Source organism: Acipenser ruthenus, chromosome 1 (assembly GCF_902713425.1).
Source record: "Acipenser ruthenus chromosome 1, fAciRut3.2 maternal haplotype, whole genome shotgun sequence".
In the NCBI taxonomy this organism is placed as follows: Eukaryota; Metazoa; Chordata; class Actinopteri; order Acipenseriformes; family Acipenseridae; genus Acipenser; species Acipenser ruthenus.
Window position 1 is genome coordinate 15859457 of NC_081189.1, and position 14180 is coordinate 15873636.

Below are 14180 nucleotides of genomic sequence, written 5' to 3' on the forward strand. Positions count from 1 at the left end.
TGTGGGGGAGGGGGGGGAGGGTAAGAGGCAAAACTAAACACCTTGATGCAGACTTCAACACTAAAATGCATAAGCTGTTTGAACTAAAAACACAACTAACCACAATGGTGTGATATCATTGCCTAAGAATCTCAACACATAACTACTGCAGTGACAAAAGGAGGTGCAGTACATTACACCATGAAAAATGAAAGTGACATACAGTATGGAGAAATGGAGGCTCTTCAATCCCCAAATTCTGATACTCAATAACCCATGCTCTGGGTAAAACTCTAAAGTGTGAAATTACATACATGAAAACAGTATGCATCCTTATCAGGGAATAAATACATGGGCCAAAACACACACACCAACAACACTACACAGTACAGTACAGCGCTTTTGTATTGACAGAACAGTCAGTAGTTCTTAAATGTAGCTCTTTGCAACTTTACACAAATTATAGTAAATAAATGATAGTATCCTGCTATATCTCGTAACAGCTTCAATTGAATATATACTGGTAAGACTATCCAATCTTTGACTATCTGAAACCAAAGCACCTATAGCTCAACCACAGTTTAAAATATTTCTACATAATTTCCTTCCTGTTCAGCACCTTGTATTTCGCAAGTTCAAAGTCAGCAAGCACCACTACTGAAAAACATCTAAATAGCAGTAACATTGCTCACACGGGAAACTATTTCTAGGTCATCTATTAAAAGCTGAAGTTAAGTTAATTATTTACTGATTTACTATACTGAAGACCATGAAGTCCTGATTTTGTTTTGTTCCAAACATGTAGGTTTGACAATTGAAATTATAAAATACTGCTGGGGGTACAGTACATGGTTGTAGCACATACACATCAGATTATACTGTACAAGTAATGGACTTCTATACATATAAACCATAGGCCCACTGTACATTATGTCCACATATATTATATTGTCCCCTCAATTAAACTGACCCTTTTGATAAGAACTGGAATTAATAGATGACAGGCTCTGCCTTCACCACTGCAATTCTAGGCCCGTAAGTGCTTATGGAAAGAAGCACACATTGTCATTCCACATGTTAAATCAAGGCCACAATGACATTAGAGCAAACCAGCACAAGAAAATGACCCCTTTCTGTCTGCACTTACAGTAGTTCATATTAACCTAGTGGTGGATCAGGTTGGGTGCATAACACAAGTAAAGGGAAGTGACCCCAAATTAGTGGGACGTACATCTTGCACTAATGTGCAAGCATTTCAATACAGCAAAAGAAAATCAAAAAAGTTAAGGCATTCACCAGGTAGACCTTTTACGTTCTTCAATAAACTGCGATGGCTTGTGCTTACACTGGCTGCCCCCTTATTTGATAAATTGTCAAGTGGCTACTCTGGTGAGAACATTGTTTGGTGGTGGTTCGTGGTGACACCTTCCATTTCCAGACTATGGACACATTATCAAACCAGTGATGCACACTAGACTTCCTCGTGGGAACCACACCTTGCAATGGTCAATAGACAAAATATGGCAGTGAGTGATCAACAGTCCACTGCACACGAGCGTAAAGAGTAAGTTCTGAAAAATATAGCGCTACACGTCCCCACGTGTTCCTACAACTGTTTAAATGACATACCTGTCATTTTTCGTTTCATTGTTAACATCCCGACAATTCTTTAATATCTACTTCTGGACTGCAACTGGAGTCACCAGCGACCAAACAGTGAGAAACAGACCGAGGTCAAGACGACCAGCTACAGCTCCTCCACTGACCCACACCACCACCGATTACTGACCTGATCACCACAACTGCCAGCTCCATCGCTGGGCATCCGTTTTGTTCACTCATGAATTAGGATCTCACCTGTCCACTAATATTCAACGAGTATGGACAGCCCGAGGAGAATGATTTGCTCAATTCAACATCGTTGTATTGAGCAGTTTTGGAGAACATCTGCATTGGATCTTATTGTGCTTCCAAAGGGCGAATTTACAGCTATTTTTGGCACAACTGGCCCAGTGTTCTGATGCAAGATAATGTCTGTGGTCATAATGCTAGGACTGTCATGGATTATCTTGACCAGGAGACTATAGAGGTTATGGACTGCCCAGCAATCTAAAACCTTCTAAGACATCTTGTTCATCAGCGTTAACCTTCCATAAGACAGCTCGGTGTTGCACGTATGGGACATCAGCTGTCACGGAATTAGAATCATGCCTTGGCGATGTAGATTGCATCAATGCCAGATGAGCCCACACTCTATACTGAAACATTTATATGTACCAATTTCAAACTGTATGAAAAATTGATCTCCCGAGCCCAAGCATATAGGCATTTTGAATTTTGAAATACATACAAATTAAAAATGACTGAGATACAGAAAGTGACAGCCACTGAAATTGTGTAACAAGCCAATTCATCTTAAAGGAATACTAATATTAGATGTGCCAACTGTTTAGATGATTACATTTTTTTTCCCCCCATACACATCATTAGTGATAAAATAAATGTTTAACAAAAATGCACAAAGTTGCATGCATTTTATGCCAAGTACAATCTTTTCTCAATCCAATGAGCATGACATGCCTTTTCTAAATTAACATTAAAATGAGTACAAAAAGACAACATCTCCCAATGTAATCGTTTGGGCATGAATCAAAAATTTAAAAGATGAAGGCGTCATTAGTAGTAGTCAGAAACACTGATAAAGCAGAGACAGACAGTTAATAGATTACTGTAGACTGTACGTACAGTAAATTTAGACAGCTTTGACAAAGAAAACCTAAAGCTGTAAATATCCTGTACATTAGATACAAATTTAAATGATCTATCCTTTGTGAGAAGTTTGTTTTAGCATGCCCTTTGAGTTTGTCCTGAATTACACATTGTCCTCTTGCAATGTACCACGTGGAGCAACCCATTAGTAAGATTTAGCACACAATATATAGAGGGAAGTGAATCAGTTTAGCATGTACTGTATCAATGCAAGAAAATGTTTGAGATAGGAGCCTGGCAACAACGACCACAAGCTTATGTTGGGATGCTGTTACTGTGATAATATAAACATATCTCCAGCATAATTTATGCAGAGCAATGTAATAGGAGGCTGTGTGGTCCAGTGGTTAAAGAAATGGCCTTGTAACCAGGAGGTCCCCGGTTCAAATTCCACCTCAGCCACTGACTCATTGTGTGACCCTGAGCAAGTCACTTAACCTCCTTGTGCTCCGTCTTTCGGGTGAGACGTAATTGTAAGTGACTCTGCAGCTGATGCATAGTTCACACACCCTAGTCTCTGTAAGTCGCCTTGGATAAAGGCGTCTGCTAAATAAACAAATAATAATCCACATTTGCTCTCAATTTGAGGCTGCCCTAGAGGAAATGCTGTCTGAGAAAACAAAGGACTTCTCAGTGGTAACTTCATTAACCCCCTGGTGTTGACAGACTGAAAAAAAAATAATAATTTGCCTAAAAAACACAGCACTGATACTGAATCTGTAGATAATGTGGAAGAACAGAAAAAGCAAAAAAAACAAAACATAAATAACTAATGAAGCAGGGTTAGAAACTCACGCTCACACAGGGCGAATTAAATCTGATGAGGACTAGTTGATGTCTGTGCCTCAGTAGTCCTCTTAAAACACATGTACAGATATACTCTCACGTTCAGTCTTGCGCGTTTAAAAAAATAAAAATAAATAAATAAATAATGCAGGAAAAGTACATTTTCTAACAGGACGTAGCAGTGGTGCATAAGCGTTCACAATGCTTTCAAAAGCGTCACTCAAAACAGTCACCCAGAAAAACCTCCCTTCATCTCCCATGCAATGCCAAGCCCACTTAATGACATTTTATGTTTGTGTTCTACCCTGCGCAGGATGCAAAGTTTATTGGGTGTTTGAATTTACTGAAACATGTTGCATCTTTGAAGTGTAGGTGAAGATTTATACTGGGTTGTGACCCCCCACCACAAATGAAAAAGAAAAAAAGGGGGGCCCATTGTACCAACGCAAGATAAAAAAAATGGGTCACGTTTTACTAAACATTTTAAAACTAACAAGAAATTACCACAATGAACATTATCGTAATATGTTGCTTAAAACATAATAACAATACATTCAGTCAACTGTTTAATTTTTTGGAAAATAAGATTCAAGCCTATTATTTTTAGGGACCCCACTGTTGTTGTTGATTCCAATGTAGGCACTTCACATCAGGACTAGCAAGTTTCACAATGCTGTTAGTTTCTAACCCTGCTGAAGTATCAAGACTTGAAAAAAGTCACATTTTCTGTATCCAAAGACACATTAACACTATGTTTGAGCAACAACAATAAACTACAGTATCATTTATTGCATTAAGGTTTGTACATGATGCACTTTCGACTTTCCTATCCGATTAAACAAAGAGCATTGAGGCGAAGCACAGTATCTAGTGATCGGGAACACCACAGAATTCAACACACAGGGTACAAATCAGGAACAAATAATCAAAACAGATTTTTTGGCACCATATGTTTTGTTGGAACAAACACCTGGACTGTAAAATCACCCTTTTGGTATCTGCTGTCATTTGAGTTATGGGTGATTGACTCAATAACACAATTACTAATTGCACATTTGACATGTAAAATAAAAGCAAACTCTGAAACCTCAGACAAGACAGGAAGCAGACACAGGCTTCTAATCAGACACTGTATTACAAAACATCTTCATTCTGTGTGTTAGCATGTGAGCAATACAGTTCTGTTTGTAAGCATTTTAGAGAGAACAGCCACCTTGGGAGCACAACAGGCCCAATTCATTAACAGGTCAAGTGTAAAACACAGCCAAGAGTGCTTTTGCACATTTGATTTCAAATTGAAAAGAAAAAACTGCCCTGGAGGAATGTCTTCCTTATGAGTCGATTCATTTCAAAATGACACTTTTTCCTACCCAAAATTGGAATTTGGCCCCAAACAATTCCTCAATAACAAGGGCGTACATCTCTTGCCACTCCCCAACAAATCAATCATTACTCAAGGCATGTGTGTGCATTACCACTGCGGTAAACAGAAAACGTACAAAGAATTTTGGTACTGTCCACCCGACAGAGAAATCCACTCAGCAATGCCTCCATTTTAAATCTGCATACACACACAATGTATGATTTCATAATCACTCGCGCCTCCCTCATTTATCAAATCCACTGAACACATACAAAGCTTCAAGATACACAACACAGCTGATTAAATGAATACAGAATTGTTCAACTCAACCCACTCTGCAACTTGCACAGTAAATTGACTGATTCGATTTCAAAAGACAAGCCCATGAGTGTCCACGGGTTTGGATCACAAGGATATTACATTGCTATAAAACAAGGCAAGCAAGCCATAATAAAAGAATAGTTACACCAGATTGCTCCTTGTGTTCTTTTTGGAGGGGAGGGGAGCATACTGTATTAATTCCTCTTAACATGTATGAAGCAATTCTATTCCACACAGCCACCAGTTTTATAGTGGCTGTGTGGAATAGAATTGCTTCATATTACACACTGCTGTAATGAATGTAGAGTATCTGGAAGATCAAAACATTTCCTTTTCTGTGGAACAGACTTCTGCAAAATAGAGGGGCAGCTTGGAAAATACAATTCATCCCCGTGGAGCTGTCCAAAAGAGCAGCTAACTGTCCTCTGAACTGAAGAAAAGCTGCGCTGGCACTTTATAACACAGACATCTTATTCAGCATAACTAAATAAATATTAGGCATATTACATGGTTCGTTCCTAATGTATACTTTTTTTACTTAGCTTTAGCCCCGCTCCGCCAAACCTAGGGCGGGCCCATTGCCTATTCCCCTTGCCTGACCCGCTCTCCTCCTTGCTCTTGGTTTGCTTGTCTGCCGCTTCGAACTGAACTCCCGACCGCCGTTTAGACAGGCTATTAAAAACTGCTAACTAAAATGATCAATTTTTTTGGAAAAAAAACCATATAGCATTGATTACATGGTGCTTTTTCACCGAAAGTTACATTTTTGCTTTGCTTCACTATACAGGGCTTGAATTTCAGCACGGGATTGCGGGATTGCAGGAATCGCGCATTTTCCAAGTTGCTCCCACAGCTACTGTATTTTTCACCCAATTTAGAATGCTTGAAACGCTACAACAATCTCTAAAGAAGAGGTGGTCAGTGACGGATGCACTATGAGCCGCATTCTGAGTAGTTCTGGTTAAAATAGGTAAATAAATAAAAGTAGTGCTGGATATTTTAAGTGCTGCAAGACTTTATTGTCTCGTACGTGATTCGTGGCCGGTATCTTTAAGGATTATAGAAACTCAGTACACTGCAGGAAGTAAACAGCTTTGAAAAAAAGACGATATTAAGTTCATCTAGGACTTAATATCATGTAATAATTTATCTGTTCACCCACTATGACAAAATCCACAGACCACTTCTTAAAAATGCATTGTTCCTTCCTCAACCTCCTTTCATCTGGCAATGTTGACTGTGCCTGTTCCCAAAATCATGCTGCTGTGGTCTGGTCTGCCCCATTTTCAATTTTATTCTTACAAAAGCAAAACTTTAACCAAACTAACTCTAAAACATCTACCCAAAATGCAAATCCTGATGTATTAAATTAAATATCATACATGTCTCGAGCTGATTAACTCAATTCAGGAATTCTGGAAAACAAACATGACCGTGCAACGGCTTCAAATCGATCATCTGTACCGTGTGCTGCCAATTGTTGTAGACAAAAAGGAGGCTACGGGAATGTAAAAAATAAATGTTATATAAGTTTCACCATTTTATCTCCTTAAACTATATTTTTCTTAACTTTATAGATGTGTGGAAACATGCTTTTCATGCTCTTCACGTGATTGAATCGATTTGCTTTTATTAATACAAGTGTACAAATAAAAGTGGCAGAGGGAAGAGAAAAGCCACACTACATCCCTGTACATGCACTCAAGATGCTGCGAATGCAGAACGCAAAAAAAATGAATAATGACAAATTTGGGCTGAATTTGCCTAATCTAATTTATGTCACATCCCCAATGGAACGTATTGTAGCGATCTCGGTTAACGCAGGCAGGAGCATCACACAGGGCGAGGCAATCCACACACAGGCGGAGGGCGGGCGCGAACCTGGGACCTCTCGCACTAAAGCATAGCGCCAATACCGCTGTACAAAAGAGCCGGCTCCTTTGCAAGGAGCGTATATCGGGCTTATGCCTTCGTGTGTGATGTGCCTGCCTGCGTTGGCCGGGGTCACTACAATGGCATCAGAAGTGGACGCAGGTAACCCGGCACACACTAGTCAGACTGTAGCCTGGTGAGCAAGTCCGGGGCGGACTTGAAGTTAGCAGGGGAGAGTGTTCTATAATAGTGTAGCGTGCACGGGGGAAGGCAGCAGCAGGGCTGGTAGATGACGTAATCCAACACAATTGCTGTCTGCAATGCTGCAGTTCCCTCATTGACTGCAATAAGAATGCCATGCGAGGGCAGTGCGAGAGTAGAGTGAAACGTGCAGGAGAGTCGCATGAAGACAGAGTGAAAGCTACAGGAAAGTAGCGTGGCGGTGGCATGAGCTTGTGCAAATCACGTTACAATCACGCTGCGTGTACTGCAACGTGCTGACCGAAATGTCGACCTGTGAGCCAAGCAGACAAGCCGCTAGCTTTAGTAGGGGCGGTGATGCTGCAAATGTCATTTGACACTCCGTCATAGACAGCGTCGTAACCACGGCTGACATTCTACCGAGGTCACACTTAGGTTTCCGGCTATAGCTGACTGCTTGGTATTTACTATTCAACCTCCAGATCTATGTTACACGGCAAACCAACAGAGAGAATTAAATAGTCTTTTATACTTTACCAGAATTTTTACATGAGCATCAGCACTGATGATGCAAAAAAACAACCGAGGACACGACCTCGGTGTCCTCATAGCTAGTTACAGCCATGATCATAGAATAGGAAGCAAAACAGGAAATATCTGCAGTCTAACATTTTTACCACAGCCACACAAACACACAACCTTCTGAAATATTTATCAATGTCAGTTAAAAGAAATTGGATTCTGGATTCAAATTTGATTCACAACCAAAAATGTTCCATTCTATTTCATATAGATTCTAAAGCTGGGGTGATGCCTAATATTTCACTATCGATATATCGTTCTCCAAAAAAGCCGATGCATCGATTCATCAACGTTATGAAAGCTTAAAAAAATGCTGCAATACGTGTGGAGCTGTGGATTACTATGTAACATTGCTAGTAAAGCTTTAAAAACTAGTACCCATATTACACTGATTAGATCAGTTTATGCATATACAGTAGTAATGAAATAGATATATTTTCTACCTTATTTGTGTTGATTTGTACCAAAGCAAAACCAAAATAAAAAAGTTGTTTAAATCCATAACCAGTGAGAGTAACAACCAATCAATAGAGAAACTATGCAGGACATTAATAAAACGCACAAACAATACCAGCAGTGCGTTTCCAAACCGCAGATGTATCCCCCTTTTCATCCCTATCCAATAATTTTGTTTATATTACGAAGTAGTTTTATGCAATGCAACGTGTAAAAATGCTTCCACTGCTCCCTGCATCTGAGGAAGAGGGGAGAAGGTGAGCTCAATCGCATGCAGATTCAGTGAGTCAGACCGGAGGGGAGCACAGAAGCTCTGTGCTTCATGCAAAAAAAAAAAAATTGCCGATTCCAAATTTAATAAGTAAAAGCTTTCCTTTGCTTAAACACTTTACACAAAAACGATGCACAGGCTTGACTATCGATAGTTGTCAAATTATATGACGGATCGCCCCAGCCTTAATAGATTCCACTGTGATAAGCTCACACATGTAAACAACGTACACTAATTCTTTAGCTTGGACTGCAAATTTCTATCCAACATCAAAGTTAGCATGGAATAAAATATACTTAAAAGTTACCTTAAAACATGAACTGTGCTGAAGTGCAATAAAAGGTATATGAATAGTAACATATCTTTTCCAGTACTTATTTATATCTAGTGATAAAAACCATCCCTGGTCGTGGCAGATCCTGCTCGTACTTATCGCCCCACCCCTCGCAAAACAGCTGTCAATAACAATCACTCAGTCAGAAAAGATACAGAGACTCACAGCTACAGTAGAGTCCCACATTAAGAACAGAAACCTGCTGTGCCTGGATTAATGCGTTAGGTCCTGTATAAACTCAGGTTTGAATATGATCAGAAGCTGCCACCTCTTACATTAATATTCCACTATACTAGGAAATGTATGATTCCGATCACCACCTACGGCTTTCTTGTAAGTTTTTCCTCAGATGATTTACTGTATATAAATATTATTGCTTGTTTTTTTGTTTGTTTTCATGCATGATCTTACACACAAGTAACTATTTCAAGTTTGTTGTGTATACAGTACATAGAATCACCACTTTTCTGCACCTGTTTTAAAAAACAACAGCAGGGAGGTGGAAATGTTTGAAGCCAAGCCCATGAAGTGCACACAAAGAATACACCAGCTTAGAAATGCAGCTTCAAGAGCACAGAAACTGGAACTTCCACCTACACACCCAGCGTGTTGACAGATTGGTGTTGTAGTACAAGGACGAAACTGAAACAGATTCTTAACAGGAGAAGTTCCTACAGTACTTCAGTATTGTGAACAAATCAATCCTCTTCTTCAAAACCACAAGTCAATACTACAGTATTAATGAGTAGGGATGTGATTTTGTCACAGCGGTCATGTGAATTTTGACATTTGTTTCCATTCAGCGTGAAAACAGGAAAGGAGCAGTTCACATCTTTTGAACTGGTTTCAGTGCAAAGTTAAAGCAGTCAGCAAACGTGAAATAAAGGTGAATACTTACACAGAACTATAAAAAAGTGGCGACATTAAGTTCTAAGCAACTAGCAGAGCAATATCCCAAACAGTTTCATGAAAGCGGAGAGAGCAGCTTTAATGAGAAACAAACTTCAAATGAACCAAAGCCTTCTGTGCAGAAAATATACCTCTGCATACTTTTAAAAAATTAAATTTCACTGTTCAGATTTTATTTTTTTTACATCGGATAAGGTATGTGTTGCAATTAAAAGGCAAGCATATTCCTGTTATGGTAGTTTAAGTCTGACTTCAAATTGGTCTTATTTGGGCGCAAAGAAAGTCAGAAAGCAGCTGATAGGAAAAAGCATTATGAGCAGTCAGAACGTATTTCTTATTTCCTAACCTTCCTGAACAACCCAGGAACAGAGGAAGAGTACCGAGAAGAAGGGAGAGGATATTTAGGGTCAGCATTACCTTTTCTGATCTCCCTGAGGATTCAATTATAGCTCGATACCAGCTATTTCATTATGTACAATTGTTTGTATTCGTCATATAATAATATAAGTCAACACGTGTCATTGCCTCTCCAAATTAGCTACCTATTGTTCAATTTTAGTAGCACCTTGGGAGGGGAGGCGCTATTTTTCAGATTAGTCTATTAATCTGTGTTACTAGTAGCCCATTTTGAGCACAAGCGCAGCGCATATAAGCATTTAAGTGTGCCATCTTACGTCGTGCCTCATTAATTTTGGTCCAGTTAATAGGGACGGGGTAAAATGTGTGCCACGGCAGAGCGCTACTTTACACTCCGCCAATTTAGCGCCAATTTATGTCCCAGGATTTGCATTTTACAGTAAACTCTTGGATTTTGTTGTGTAACTTGTACAAGCAGTAACATGAGAGGCCTGAATGCGGTGATCCAATACCAAAATAACATGAAAATCAAATACTGCATTGTAGGAGAACTGCATAAAAACTCACCACTACAGCCACTTAATTCATTATCAGATGCAACAAAATTGTTTTTTTTTCCCCCTTTGATAGGTTAAGACATGTTGGCAATTCAACCTTGTGCCAATTTACTGTACAAGCCGTTGAATCTCATTAGAGTAAATCCCATTTAATATCCGTATAAAGCGCTCAGTAGCATTAACCTTCTGAAGATGCTTTTGATGTACTTTGCGGAAAAGCCACGGGATATGAGAGAGAGAGAGAGAGAGAGAGAGAGAGAGAGAGAGAGAGAGAGAGAGAGAGAGAGAGAGAGAGAGAGAGAGAGAGGTTTATCCTTTGAGTTGTTTTGTTTCCAAATATTACCAATAGCAATTAATTGCTGCTGGGGTGCACACTGCACTGTGCAGTGGATGATGCAACCTAGACCACAAAATGGGGAAACACTTTAGATATCGAGGTGGGGAAATTGTGACGTCATGGAGCGAACAACAACAATATTCCCCTGGATTTACAATCCTAACTCAACATTACTACTAATCACGCCAGCTGAACGCGATACTTGTTAGACCACCGTTTATGAAAGTCAATAACAAAAAAGTTGATCAGAATTATTTTGGGAACATCACAGATCATGGTATGCCATAGGCTGGATGTTTAACATGCGGCATGATGACAAACTGGTGACAAGAAAAAGATGTCAGTGTTTAGAGTACTTACACCTTTAACAAATGTGGATCTCACAAAGACGATTATTACATTACACTAGCCACCTGTCATGATCTGCACTGCATTGTTCAACCAGGAAATAAACGATAACGTAGCCTCGTTTTACAATGAAATAAAAACAAACAAACTTAAAAAAAAAAACATTCTGGTAAACTGCTAACTGTTGGGCTAATGGGTATGCAAAATTAACAAATGTACACTACGTATTATTAAAATGACGCATTGCATTAGACACAGCTTTATCAGTACTGTCATTGTTAATACGGTATTCTTTTTCGTTACTTTGTTCCTCTGAATAACGAGTTCTCGCTAAGCAGACTTCTGTTTCACGATCAGTGACCATTGTGATTGATCCACGATTAACAATATGTTACCCTGGGCTACTGATACTCACTGGACAGTAATCTTATTTAATAGAAAGAAATAAAAAATTACACACAAAATAAAAGCACGTACATCTTTTCGCATGCATTACTGTTCTTATCTTGCAAAATCTTACATTACTTGGTACAGGAACTGAAGCAGCTCAAAATGGTGCGTTTTACATCAACACCAGTTTATAAGCTTTGTATACAACATAGCGCAGTGATTTATGCAAATAGGGACAAAATGCACCCAACATCATCAATTAAAAGACAAGTCTACTTACTAAACAGCCGTTTATATTAAGTGCCAAAACCAAACTAATAAAAGGATTGTTAAGAATTTCACAAACTACTAAAAACAAGTATTTACAGAATTGAAACATTACTTTCAAAAGGCAAGGTGAGTTTAGCTGCCTTGTATTAAAAACAAAAACATCAGATCCAATGCTAACTGCTCAGCCGGAACTGTAACTATTCATGTGCACAGTAGCTATGTTTGGGTGTGAACTCAAAGTAAATTTATTGGTACCGGTAATTAAAGCGTAGGCCTAATGATAAGCGGTCCTGACAGCGGTCAAATCAGCTTCAGTTTGGGATCTCCGCAGTTAACAAAAGGACCTCTGTTCGTGTCTCAGTAAACCCCTTCAATAGCTCCAAATTCCAGCTTAGTTTACCGTCACCGTTTGACCAGAAAACTACGACATTCATTGTAGCGAAAAGTGATACAAATGTTCAACTTCAGTCAATCTGAAATTATTCAAAAGCATCCATTAAAAAAAAACACCAAATTGTTAACTTAACATAATTAGGTATTCATAATTCGCTTTGGAAAGAAAGAAAACACATATTACCTTAATATTTAGATTCCCCAAACGATTAGTTTACGATGTATCATTGGAATTTAAATCCGAAAAGTATTTAAATCCCCCAAAAGTTTGCCTTCTCTTGATTTCAGTTGAAGGTCTTAGAGACGCTTTAAACAACGTATCCCGTCTAGTGTCCACTCCTCTGTGATTTATTTTAAGAACACGTTAAGTTCTATTCATTCGTGATAGCCAGACGTCCTTTCTTGAGTTGCGTTCTGTCCGGCCAAAAGTTTTCTTATCGTCTGTAATAAACTTCCTGTTTGCAGCATACAATAATAAAAAAAAATGCTCTCTGAAGACAGAAAACCAAAGCCTCTGCAGCTAAAGCTCGCAAATCGGCGAGTACGAAAAAATCCAAAATGTCCACAACCACTCACACAAGGAAATACAAAGGCGGAAAAAAATGTCCACCACAAAGCGCAGTTCTCGGAGTCGAGTTTTTCTTTCTTCTTTTCTTCACCCAGCCACAGCAGAAATGCTGTTATATTGTGTTAAAAAAACGCGGACACTGCACCCAAACGTTTCCAAATCTGACACCCCTCCTACTCCTCTTTTAGGAGGAAACTGTTACATGTAAAAACGTAGACCACATCAACTCACAAACATTGGACAGAGACTGAAAACAGAACACAACCGACACCCTCCACCACTGTAAATGCATGCCCTGGTGGCCGCCAAGTACAATCCAGGCAACACAACAACAAAAGCAGCCGCCGCGGATGAGGCTGAGGGACTGGGAGGAAAGGTAAGTCACTCTGATTGGAGGTGATTGGCTTCAATCTAACTTTCAGAGCAGGTAGCACGGAGACGGGCGTGGCAACAGAACCAATACCAGCGAGCTGTTTTTTATTCGTGAAGTGAGAAAGCCAATGTCTGTGTTGAGAGGTGGGGCTTATTTCAAGACAGCATGTTCGGTTGGTTTAAAAACAGATGTTATTGAAATATATTGGTTTGTTAATACTAGATTGGTGTGCTTGTTTTTGGTTTGGGGGTACTGATTAGCTCAGAAAGCCCGCACATAACGTCTGTTTTGTATAAAGTTTTGAAAAGTAAATATTACTACAAAACCGGGGTAAAAGATGATTGTATTTAATGTGCAATGTCCAATACAGTTTTTACCTAGCAAAGGCATGAGGAAACTAGAAAGGGGAGGTGCTGTGAACAAAAACAAAGCATCCCCGGGGACATACTAAGAGCCAGTAACTCAAAATGTAACGCCTTTATACAACAGAAACTTTAAAAAAATCACATGACCTCTTTATAGACATTACATCAGGTCAGACATTACTTTCATGTCCAACAACACATAAAACATGCAGGATTTATATAACCTTGTAAATATGATGTCAGACAAATATGATTTGTAAAAAAAACTAGCACAAAACGGTACGTTTTTCTTGTGTGATACCCACGATCGATCTAGACAGGGGAAACCATAGAATACAGCTGTGCACCGAGTATGAATATGTCTAAGTATTGGGTCATT

At 39.2% G+C, this 14180-nt stretch overlaps 1 protein-coding gene across 1 annotated transcript in view; it reads right to left on the reverse strand.

Annotated features, from left to right (window-relative positions):
* The window catches only part of LOC117403997 (erbin-like), an 89968-nt gene extending 76468 nt beyond the window's left edge, over positions 1-13500 (reverse strand). The window contains exon 1 of the mRNA XM_034924138.2: positions 12680-13500. The gene's annotated coding sequence lies outside the window, so the exon portion shown is untranslated. The remainder of the gene's footprint in view (positions 1-12679) is intronic.
* Positions 13501-14180: the final 680 nt, after the last annotated feature.